The sequence below is a fragment of the Hypanus sabinus genome, chromosome 11, assembly GCF_030144855.1.
Source record: "Hypanus sabinus isolate sHypSab1 chromosome 11, sHypSab1.hap1, whole genome shotgun sequence".
NCBI classification, from domain to species: domain Eukaryota; kingdom Metazoa; phylum Chordata; class Chondrichthyes; order Myliobatiformes; family Dasyatidae; genus Hypanus; species Hypanus sabinus.
In genome coordinates, this window is record NC_082716.1 from 74,991,333 (window position 1) to 75,004,722 (window position 13,390).

Genomic DNA, 13,390 nt, shown 5'->3' on the forward strand with positions numbered 1-13,390 from the left:
CACTTGTATTCTTTTATGTAATTTTCACAGCTTACTTTGTACCTCCCTTTGCGTCATCAGCCAACTCAGCAACTGTGGCTTTTATGCTTTCATCTAAATTATCTATGTAAATTCTAAAAAGATTCAGCACTAATCCCCATTACTCACTTTTCTTTGGGATAATAGGACCCTTTTAAGACTGCTTCTGCGTCCCCTAACCAGGCTAAAGTTCAATCCATATCAATGTGTAGCACTTTATCATGTGCCTTCTGGTATTCTAAGCACAATGCATTTTCCTGTTTGGCTTTATCCACAGGATATATTACCTCTTCAAAGAACTGTAATCAAGTGGGCAAATATTATTTCCCTTTTACAAAAACACATTGTACTTGATTACCATTTATGTCTTTATTTTCAAAGTGTCTTGCTTTAATACTCGATAGTTTCTAACATTTTCCCTCTGACATGAGCAAATGTAAAACAAGGCATTTACCCCTCAATCCTTTTTAAATCATTCCCCCTCTTTCCCCTAAACATATACAGTGACTCTTAGCTTTGGACTCTCCTACCCTGGGCAATAGACTCTTACCATCTGCCTTAGCATTTCTATGTGTTTGCCCTTTATTATCCTGTGCTCCAAGGAATAAAGACCTTCCTGGTCCACCTGTTGCAATGAATGAAGCAAACCCAAATGTAAGACACAGGCACGGAGTATGAGTTAGGATGCAGATGTGGGCGTGAGTGTTGAACAGCAAACAGGAGGGAGTGTAGGGAAGCAGGAGGCAGGCAGAACTTATCTTGACACGAAGCGTAGAAAGTGAAGCAGCAGACAAAGCTTTTCTTAGCATGGAGAGATGGAGTTACATAGGTAAACCTGGGTGCTGAAGTAAAACTTAAATACTATCTTGACACAGCGAGACTGAGTTTCACAGGTACACCTCGGGACTGGAGTAGAACTTGGAAAACTTATCTTGACACGGAGAGACAGAGTTTCACAGGTAGATCTTGGTACTGAAGCAAAACTTAGAACACACAATCCTAAGTGGCTGGGAAATGTTAATTACCACACTGGCAGAACCAACGATCTGGCAACTAGTGGGTGCAAAGTTAGGGTTCTTATACTACAAGTCCTGATGAAAACCAGGTGTGCCGCCATCAAAGGAATTGAGGAGAATATGGGGAATTAATGGTCAGAACCATGGCACAATCAAAGGGAATTAGGAGAAAATGGGAAATTAATGGTTGGGACCATGACTCCACCTCTCCCTATAATTCAGACCTTCTAGTCCTATTAACATTCTCATAAATCTCTGAATTTTTCCCATTTTAACTATGTCTTTCTTAGAACTGCACACACTACACCATGTGAAGCCTCACCATCAGCTTATACAATTTGCAGCATAATTCTTGAATCTGATGCTCACTGCCCTGACTGATAATGGCTAGAATACCAGATACCTTTTTCACCACCCTGTCTAGCTATTATGCCACTTACAATTAACTCTATATTTGTACCCCTAAGTGCCTCTGACCCATTACACTTTGTAGGGCTCTACCATTCGTAGTATAAATCCTATGCTGGTTTGACTTCCCAAAATGTATCACCTCACACTTAACTGCATGGAAATCCATTGGTTGCTCCTTGTCCCACTTCTCTAATTGATCAAGATTTCCCTGTAATCTATCAGAAACTTCTTCACTATCCACAGCACTTCCTAGAGTCCCAGAGAGGAGACGCTGGAGATGGTGTAGCACGGCATCCTTGCTGGTTTGGGATCTGGCTCCTCCCATTGGTGCTGTTCTCCAGCATTTACTCGGTGGAAGACAAGCTAGGTTGCGTGTGTCCATACATTTGTCTGTGGTCTGCTGAGAAGTGCTTGTTCTTGCCGATAAAACCCACACACCATCAATTTACTGGACATGTCACTCAGGGACTGGGCTATATATGTTTTTTTCTGTGACTATATGTTTACTCTCTATCTTATGTGTGCTATACGTGCCTTGACTATTGGTGCCATGGTTTGCATTTTGGCCCAGGAATAATGCTGTTTCATTTGGCTGTGTTCATGGGTATTTATGTATAGTTGAATAATAATATTAAACTTGAACTAATTTTGTGTCAACTGCAAACTTATTGATCACACCTTCTGCATTCATTTCTAAATCATTTATATAAATAGAAAATTACAAGGGTTCCTGAACCAACCCCTGAAGCACATCACTAGTCACTGGCCTTCATTCAACATTACCCTCCACTTCCTACCTCTAAGCCATTTTTAGATAGCCCTCCTTGAAGTCCATGGGCCCTTACTGTACCTTCCAGACAAGCCTACCATGTCAAAGACCTTGATAAAGTCCAATTAGCAAAAGTGCACTGCCCTACCCTCAATTACTCTTTTGGATACCTCTTCAAAAGCTGTACAATATTTGTCAAGCTTGAATTACCACAGAGGAAGTCATGCTGACTCTTTCTATCCAAATGCCTGATAGATCCTGTCATTCAGAATTCTGTCCAGTAACTTCCCAGCCACTGACTGGCTTGCATTTTCCTGGCCTTTCCTTTCCACCCTTCCTAAATAGCAAAACACAATTAGCTACCTTCCAGTCCTCAGGAACTTCACTAGTGGTTAACAATGAAGCGAGAATCTCAGGAAGTGTCTCCATAAACTCTTCTCTAGTCTTCCACAAAGTCCAAGGATGCAAATAGTATGGCTGCAAACACCTCCCCCCTTGTAAAATGAATATTCTCCAACATCTCCATTTGTTTCCCGTATCTTTTGAACAACTATGATCTTCTCCTCAGTAAACACTGAGGAGGAGTGCTTGTTAAAAATTTCTCCAATCTCCTTCTTTACACAACCTTGGTGCCTTACTCTTTCCCTTGCCACCCTTTTACTCTTAATATAGTTATGAACCTTCTGGGATTTTCCTTACCCTTACTTATAAGATCCATTTCGTACCCTCTCTTTGCCCTACTGGATTATTTTTAAAATTTATTTTCAATCTGTTTATAGTCATCAAGGGATTCACAAATCCTTGATCTTCTAAATGCAAGGCACACTTCCTTACTTTTCTTTGTTAACTTTATTTTTATTGTTTTGCCAATAACAGAACGAACAAGATAAAAACAGACAGACAGGGTCATCATAGGTGAAGTAAAATCCATATCTTATAATAGAGAAAATGAATAGAGAAATGGGTTACATTGCTGTATGAAGGTTAACCAAACTCTTATGTCATTAATTGTCCTTCAAAGTCTCAGCGGACCTTAAGATCCATAACTTTAATGTCCATTCTGCAGGTTCCCTCATAGGAAGAAATAAAACAAAGTTCTTCAAACTAAATAAATATACAGTGAAGAAGTCATTTCAGTTCCAAATAAAATGTCCAATTTTTCCAGTATCTTTCAATTTTTTAGTGGCATGTCTCAGAGAGAAAGGTAATCGTTCCATAACATAATTTTCTTGAACTATTTCTGTCCATTCCTGGACTGTAGGAGACTCTCTGCTTAGCCATTTCCTGGTAATCACTTTCTTACTGGCTGCTAGTAGTATTTGTAAAGAATATCTTTCATGCTTTTTGAGTCCATTTGGTACATTACCCAAATAAATAAATTTAAAGTCAAAATTAATCTAAGACAAAATCTTTGGACACTCCCAGAAGATAATGAAAATGATCAGCCAACATATTATCACACATTCTCCAACATTGTCTTTGTTCAGGTCTGTTACTTTGTAACTCCTTTATTTTTGGCGTTATGAAAAATCTTAAGGTATTCTTCCAGGTGAATTCCCTCCACAGACCTGAGCTTGAAGTGGTCGAATGTGTTCTATGTATGTCTAAACGATCATCTTCTGTCAATTTTATGTTGGCTTCTTTCTCCCATTTTGATTTTGTGGAGAGACCCCTGTTAGATTGTAAAATCGAGTAAATCCTGGTTATCAGTTTCTTTTTAATATTACCTTTATACCCATCAGTGAATATCTTAATCAGACTTAACCCTTTCTCTCCAATAGTTTTAATATTTTTATTAAAATATTGTCTTAGTTGAAGATATCTAAAGAAGTCTTGTTTCTCTAATTGATATGTTTCTGTGAGTTGTTGAAAGGACTCCAGACCCTTAATGGAAGATATTGTACAGTATGAGGTGATTCCCTTACTTGTCCAATGTGTAAATCTACCATCCAATTGTGCTGGAAGGAATTCTGTGTCATGTGCCACCCAACGTAGTATTCTTACATTCCTTTCAAATTTTGGATTTTTAAGTTCTTTATACCAGATGTTTAGAGGGACTGTTGTCCACTTAGTCAGTTTATTTAAGTGCTTCTTTTGGAGTGTTTTATCCTCCAGTAAAAATTGGAGAGGGATATTTATTAGACTTTGTTCTAAATCCTTCCACTTTGCCTCACAATTAGGGTCACACTAACAGACCAGATTGCACAGCTGTGGTGCTCTATAACAGTCTTCAAAGTAAGACTCAGCAAATCCTCCTTTATCCTTAGGCAGCTGCAATCTGAAATCTAATTCTTGGTTTCTGTTTTCCCCAAATAAATGTTGAAATCGTTCTTTTCCATTCATTAAATTGCTTAAAAAGTACTTCAACAGGCAATGATTGAAAAAGAAAGAGCAATCTGGGTAATACATTCATCTTTATGGCTTCTAATAGATTATACATATTCATTAGCAGTGATGACCATCTAAGTCTGCCTTAATATCAGCTGTTATGGAAATATAATTATGTTCATAGATAGTAGACAAGTCTTCAGGTATTTGCACTCCTAAGTATTTAATAATATTATCTTTACATTTGAATTTACTCATTCTATAAATGTTTTCTTGTGGTTCATAATTAAAATTTAAAGTTTGGGTTTTATGTAAATTTAACTTATAGCCAAAGTAGGAACCAAATTCTTTCAGCTGGGATACTAATTTAGGCAAACCTGCATTGGGACTGGTAAGAGTCACGAGAATGTCATTTGCATACAGACAAATCTTATATTCTGTAAAGCAAACACAAGGAAATCTGCAGATGCTGGAAATTCAAGCAACACACAGAAAATGCTGGTGGAACACAGTAGGCCAGGCAGCATCTATAAGAAGAAGCACAGTCGACGCTTCGGGCCGAGACCTTTTGTCAGGACACTTTGCCAGAGATATTCTGTATCTTTGATCAGTACACCTGTTATAATCTTGTCTTCTCTATCGCCTGGGCCAATGGCTCGATAAAAAGAGTAAAAAGTGTGGGGCTTAGGGGGCACCCTTGTCAACATCCCCTTTCAAGAAATATTGTTTTAGATAAATTCCCATTTATTTTAAATCTGGCTGTAGGGGAGGAATATAAAAACAAACCCCATTTCCAGAAAAGTTGGGATATTTTCCAAAATGCAATAAAAACAAAAATCTGTGATATGTTAATTCACGTGAACCTTTATTTAACTGACAAAAGTACAAAGAAAAGATTTTCAATAGTTTTACTGACTAACGTAATTATATTTTGTAAATATACATAAATTTAGAATTAGGTGGCTGCAACACACTCAACAAAAGTTGGGACAGAATTAAAATAAGATTGAAAAGTGCACAGAATATTCAAGTAACACCAGCTTGGAAGACTCCACATTAAGCAGGCTAATTGGTAGCAGGTGAGGTATCATGACTGGGTATAAAAGTAGTGTCCATCAAAGGCTCAGTCTTTGCAAGCAAGGATGAGTCGTGGCTCACCCCTTTGCGCCAAAATTTGTAAGAGAATTGTTAGTCAGTTCAAAAGGAACATTTCCCAATGCAAGATTGCAGAGAATTTAGGTCTTTCAACATTTACAGTATATAATATTTTGAAAAGATTCAGAGAATTCAGAGACATCTCAGTGCGTAAAGGGCAAGGTCAGAAGACACTGTTGAATGCACGTGATCTTTGAGCCCTCAGGCGGCACTGCCTAAGAAATTGTCATGCTACTGTGACAATTATAGCCACCTGGGCTCGGGAGTACTTTGGAAAACCACTGTCACTTAACACAGTCTGTTGCTGCATCCAGAAATGCAACTTGAAACTGTATTACGCAAGGAGGAAGCCATACATCAACTCTATGCAGAAACGCCAGCGAGTTCTCTGGGCCCGAGCTAATCTCAGTCAGACCGAAAGACAGTGGAACCGTGTGCTGTGGTCAGATGAGTCCACATTTCAGCTAGTTTTCGGAAAAAACGGGCGTCGAGTTCTCCGTGCCAAAGATGAAAACGACCATCCTGATTGTTATCAGTGAAAGGTGCAAAAGCCAGCATCTGTGATGGTATGGGGGTACATCAGTGCCCACTGCCTGGGTGAGTTGCATGTATGTGAAGGTACCATTGACTCTGAGGCATATATTAGGATTTTAGAGAGACATATGTTGCCATCAAGACGATGTCTCTTCCCGGGACGTCCATGCTTATTTCAGCAGGACAATGCCAGACTACATTCTGCACGGACTACAACTGCGTGGCTTTGTAGACACAGAGTGCGTGTGCTTGACTGGCCTGCTGCCAGTCCAGATCTATCTCCTATTGAAAAGGTATGGCGCATCATGAAGAGGAGAATCAGACAACGGAGACCACGGATTGTTGAGCAGCTGAAGTCTTATATCAAGCAAGAATGGACAAAATTTCCAATTGCAAATCTACTACAATTAGTATCCTCAATTCCAAAACAATTAAAAAGTGTTAGTAAAAGGAAAGGTGATGTAACATAGTAGTAAACATGCCTCTGTCCCAACTTTTGTTGAGTGTGTTGCAGCCATCAAATTCTAAATTTGTGTATATTTACAAAATACAATTAAGTTGGTCAGTAAAACTATTGAAAATCTTTTCTTTGTACTTTTGTCAGTTAAATAAAGGTCCATGTGAATTAACATATCACAGATTTTTGTTTTTATTGCATTTTGGAAAATATCCCAACTTTTCTGGAAATGGGGTTTGTATTTCAGACATCCAACTATCTGATTATTAAAGCCAAACCGCTTAAGTACCAAGTAGAGATATTCTCATCGTACCGAGTCAAAGGCCTTATCAGCATCAAGGCTAATAACTACAGATTCCAGGTTATTTTTGCTCATATGGTCAATGAGATCACATTGTCCTGGATTTGCCTACTTTTTAAAAACCTCTTTGATTTTTGTCAATTAGATCTGGAATTATATTTTCCAATCTTTTTACTAATATTGATGCAAATAATCTATAATCTATGTTTAGAACAGATAATGGACCTATAGGAGCTGCATTCAGTCTGATCCTTACCACTTTTAGGAATTACTGAAATTATTGCTTGATTCCAGGACAATGGAGCCTCCCTTCTTCCAAGAACATAATTAAGTATTGGTATTATTATCTCTCTGAAAGTTCTGTATCATTCCTCTGGATAGCCATCAGCACCTGAGATTTTATTTGTTTTAATGCTGATATAGCCTTACCTATTTCTTCTTCTGTTATCTCCTGAGTTATTGGTTTATTTTGCTCCATTCCGACAGATGGTAAATCTAAGGATGTTAAGAAATTAGATATGTCTTCTAACTCTGGAGCTTTGGGTTGAGCGTATAACACTGTGTAGTACGTTTCAAAAAACACTTCCTTACTTTTCTTGACCAAAGCTTCAATACCTCTCATCAGTCGGGGTTCCCTAAACTTGCCTCTCCCTAATAGAAGCATCCTGACACTGGAATCTTGCCACTTGCCATTTGTTCCTTTCCTTTCAATAGGGTCACCCATTTGATCTTTGCAAGAATCTGCTTGATTCCCACAAAATTAGCCTGTTCTTAACCAAAGGACATGTCCTATCCTCTGCCATCACTATCTTAAAATTAGTAGAATTATGGTTACTACAGCCAAAGTGCACCCCGGCTGCCACTTGAGTTACCTGCCAGAACTTGTTCCCTCAGAGGAAGTCACCCTCCTGAGCTGGGGCCTCTATATATTCACTCAGGAAACTTTCCTGGACTTGCTTCCTCCCAGCCTCTTGCACACCAGAGAAAATAATCCAAGTTTATCCAACCTCTCATTGGCAGGTGGCCAGGTGATGGGGAAGGGAGTGATTGTGGTAGGGGGATGATGGAAGAAGCTGGGAGTTGGTAGGCAGAAGAGGTAAAGGGTTGAAGAAGAATTATTTAGAGAGGACAGGACAGTGGCAATGGGAGAAAGGGAAGGAGGGGGAGGGAAATTGACATTCATACTATCAGATTGGAGGCTACCCAAAAAGAATATGAAATGTTGCTCCTCCAACATGAGTGTGGCCTCATCACAGCAGGGGAGGAGGCAATAGACCGTCATGTTGGAATGACAATGGGAAGTTGAATTAAAATGAGTTCCTACTGTGAAATCCCATCTTATGTGGCGGAGAGAGTGAACGTGTTTGATGAAACAGTACCGCACTTTACATCAGGGTACATCAATATACAGGATGCCGCACTGGGAGCACCAGATACAGTAGATGACCTGATAGACTTGCAGGTGAGGTGTCAGCTCATTTGGAAGGATTATTTGGGGCCCCGAGTGGTGTTGAGGGAAGAGGTGTAGGGGCAGGTGTATTACTTGCCCTGCTTGCAGGGATAAATGCCACGAGAGCGATCAATGGGGAGGGATGAGTGGACAAGTTTACTCCTCTCCACAGATGCTGTCTAACCTACTGAGTTCCTCCAACACTTTGTGGGTGGCCCTTCAGACCAGGAATGAGCAGCCAGGGGCAGTGGTGGAAGGCACATACAATGCAGCCTTTAAGTGGCTTTTAAAAAGATACATGAATGAATAGGAAATGAAAGGATATGAATCATGCACAGGTAGAAGAAAAAAGTAGTTTAATTTGATATTATAGACACAAGAAAATCTGCAGATGCTGGAAATTCAAGCAACACACACAAAATGCTGGTGGAACGCAGCAGGCCAGGCAGCATCTATAGGGAGAAGTACGTCGACGTTTCAGGCCGAGACCCTTTGTCAGGACTAACTGAAAGAAGACGTAGTAAGATTTGAAAGTGGGAGGGGAAGGGGGAGATCTGAAATGATAGGAGAAGACAGGAGGGGGAGGGATGAAGCCTAGAGCTGGAAAGTTGGAGCCGGTTAGCCTCCAACCTGATGACATGAACATTGATTTCTCTAACTTCTGCTAATGCCCCTCCTCCCCTTCTTACCCCACCCCTTATTTATTTATTTATCTATCTAGCTATTTATTTATTTATTTATCTATCTAGTTATCTATTTATTTATTTATTTATTTATTTATCTATTTATTTATTTATTTATTTATTTACTTACTTACTTATTTATCTCTCTCTCTCTCTCTCTCTCTCTCTCTCTCTCTCTCCCCCCCCCCCCTTTCTCTCTCTGTCCCTCTCACAATCACTCCTTCCTGCTGTCTATCTCCCTCTGGTGCTCCCTTCCCCCTTTCTTTCTCCCTAGGCCTCCCGTCCCATGATCCTCTCCCTTCTCCAGCTGTGTATCCCTTTTGCCAATCAACTTTCCAGCTCTTAGCTTCATCCCTCTTGTTTTCTCCTATCATTTCGGATCTCCCCCTCCCACTTTCAAATCTCTTACTATTTCTTCTTTCAGTTATCCTGACGAAGGGTCTTGGCCTGAAGCGTTGACTGTACTTCTTCCTATAGATGCTGCCTGGCCTGCTGCGTTCCACCAGTATTTTGTGTGTGTAATTTGATGTCATGTTCAGTACAGACACGGTAGGCTGTAGGGCCCGTTCCTGTGCTGCACTGTTCTGTGTTTCTGTTCTATGTCATGTGTTCTATGTTCTAAGTTCTGTGCCTTATGTTCTATGTCTGCTCCTTCAAGTGAATCCAAAAGTTCCTAAGGCGCTATTTTGAGGAAAACAAGAGAAGTGTCTCCTGTCTTTAATCATTGACTGAGATTACTAAAACAAAAGATAATTATTAACACCCTTCTGCTTGTTAGAGTTTGGTGTGAATAAATTGGCTGTCATATTTTCTGCATTACATTTCATTTATTCTTCATTTGCTGGAAAGCAGGATGAGGTGTTCTGCAAACAGTGAGAAAAGCATAAATATAAATCCATCTTTTAATGCCCCAAAGAACTTGCTGAGAAATGTCAGCTAGGAGTGTGCAAAATTAGTTTCCACTCCCTGTGGCATATTGGTTTTATTAAACCTGTGCTGACACCAAATAAAAGTGATAGGATTGATGGAGGTGGATTGGGAGAGGTGTTGGTGGAAAGAGGCAGCTGCTACAAAGCTCAAACTCAATGTTTAATCTTCCTTTCATCACCTGGGAAATCTAGCCGTTAGTTTGAGAGGCTTTTAATTTTCTCCATTCTTTTTGGTCCCCCTCTGGAACTCTGTATCAGGAAAGATTCTTTACATCGTTTGATAGGGTCATTAATAACATTAGTACCCAGGGTAACTTATACAGATGGAAAGAATGGGCTACGCATTTCTGTGGGGGTGAACAAACGTAGTCGAATTGTATATAGCACTTCATCCTTCTTTGTTAGCTCAGTTTGTCAATTGCCAAGTATTTGTCTCTAACACGTTTATATTTGTGTGTGTGTGTGTGTGTGTTCCCATGTGAATATGTTATAGATGACTATGGACTATGTAGATGGTCATTATTCTTGAAGAAACCGTGCAGAAGATGCTTGTTTATTCATTTCTCATAGCACTGCACCCAATCCAAATTAACCTGCTCTCTAGATAGTTTCTCAATATATTAGCCGTTAAAACATCACGTAGAGGAACAATCCAGCAGAGTCCGGATTGAACATCTAAATGCAGATTAATGATACCCTTGGTTTTAAATGTACCCTTATTCCATGCTTCTCTAACTTACTGTTTGATTGCATCTTCTACATTATCATCACTGTTTGGGGGGCTGTAATTGACCCCCATCAAAGTTCTCTGTCAGTTAACATTTTTAACTGTACCCATCCAGATTCCACACAGTCAGAATTTGAAGAAATGTCATTCCTCTCTATTGCATTGAACCATAATCAGAATCAGGTTTAATATCGCCAGCACATGTTGTAAAATTTGCTAGTAGCAACAGTACAATACAACACATGATAAACATATAAATAAATAAACAGATTACAGTAGTTATATATGTATATTAAATAGTTAAATTAAAAAGAGTGCAAAAACAGAAGTAATAAAAAGGTGAGGTCGTGTTCAAGGGTTCAATGTGCATTTGGAAAGCAGATGGCAGAGGGGAAGAAGCTGTTCCTGAATCACTGAGTGTGTGCCTTCAGGCTTCTGTACCTCCTTCCAGATGGTAATAATGAGAAGAAGACATGTCCTGGTAATGGAGTGGGGGGAGGGGTGGTCCTTAATAATGGACCTCGCCTTTCTGAGGCATTGCTCACAGAAAATATCTTAGATACTATGGAAGAGTACCCATGATAGATCTGACTAATCTTACAACTGTCTGTATCTTATTTCGATCCTGTCCAATAGTTCCCCCATCCCCCCATACCAGACAGTGATGCAGCCAGTCAGAATGCTCTCCAGGTACATCTGTAGAAGTTTTTGAGTGTTTTAGGTGACAAATCAAATCTTCTCAAACTCCTATTAAAATACAGCTGTTGTTTTGCCTTCTTTATAGCTGAATTGATATGTGGGGACCAAGTTAGGTCTTCAGAGATATTGACACCCAGGAACTTGAAATTGCTCACTCTTTCCACTTCTGACCCCGCTAGTTTCCTCTTTTAGAAGCAAAAATAGCCAAAGTTCTTTCCATTCCTACCTGTCCTTTCTAAGGGATGCATACCCCTACCACTTGACTGTCAGTTCCCATTCTTTGACACACTGCAATCACATCTCTGTCACCCGTGTAGGATTATAACATTTTATATTAATTGGCACTACTAATCCATCTACCTAATTTTGAATGCCCCACACATTAAGGTGCATTTGTGACGAGAGGCCTAGGCGAGGATGGTACGAACCCAAGAACAGGAGTATCCAAGACTAGAATCGAGACACGATTTTGAGACTGAAATGAGAGTAGTGCTTTTGACTAGATCAGGGGTCGGCAACGTTTACCACTGAAAGAGCCATTTGGACCCATTTCCCACAGAAAAGAAAACACTGGGAGCCACAAAACCCATTTGACATTTAAAATGAAATAACACTGCATACAACAGGTTTTTTTTTGCCTTTATGCTATGTATAAACAAACTATAACGTGTTGCATTTATGAAACTGATGAACTCCTGCAGAGAAAACGAAATTACATTTCTGCATGCAACAAAAACATTTTGAACTCCGAAAAAAAGACGTTGAGTTGAAGGTTACTCCATAGTTAGCCTACCTTGGATCGAAGAATTAAAAGAAAGCGCGCTCTGGCGGGTGTCAGGCATTGGCAGTGGTGATGTATATTAATAGCGATAAAAAAACACGTTGTAGCGGTGTGCTACACGCAGCGCTAAAATAACGACACTGCAGTCAAAGATAACTTTATTCGAACTAAACAGCCTTGCTTTAAAGCCCCCTCAACCCGCCCCCCGTGGACGCGGATGCTCCAAAAGACACATATTCACAAACCCCCCCCCGTAGGCTATCTCCCTTAGCCGGAACAGTGGCTAATTGTGAGCCGGTTCGGATGTGCCAGGAAATGGGGTCTCCACAATGTTTTATTTAGATTGTACAAGATCACCATAATCTTCATATTTCGAATTACATTTCAAAAACTAACAAACCACGGGGAGCCGCAGCACAGAGATGAAAGAGCCGCGGGTTGCCGACCCCTGGACTAGACGCTAGACAAGAACCTGACAAAACTAGGCTAGAATCCAAACAAGACAGAAATCCTAAATGCAATCGCAGATTGAACCCCAAAGTTGGGCTGACAATTGAGTACTGAACCCAAGTTCAGGTGCTCTTTAAATATCCAATTCTTGATGCCAAAATGGCCACCATTAGGCGGAGCAGGCCTGAACCTTTAAAGGGACTGCAGCAGTTAGTCATATTCCTGAGAATCAGAGTGTCTAAACACGGACTGGTGCAGTCCGGTGCATACCGTTCCAATAACATTATTATGTTTCAGCTTTTGTTTTGGAAATCTAGCCCTATTTGTTTCTCTGCCTTCCATTTTTCTTTCTGTCAGTTGTCCCTTTTTATCCTGCTCCTCTATCTCATTCCCCTCCCAGAAAACATCAAAAAAAATTATGCAACAGTACATGATTCTCAGAACCAGAACTAATCACAATGTTCCAAAAATCTGAATTTCTAGGAAGATTTCTCTATCCACAGGTGCTGTGGGGTACTTCCAGCACATTCTGTTTTGATTTCAGATTGTCTGCATCCACAGTGATTTATTTTTGTAATTTACGCTTAAGGCTAATTGCTCTTGGGCCATGTTTCAGATACTATGCCATTGCCTGGTACAAAGAGCAGTAGGGAGTAAACTTTACATGTGATATGATGGACTT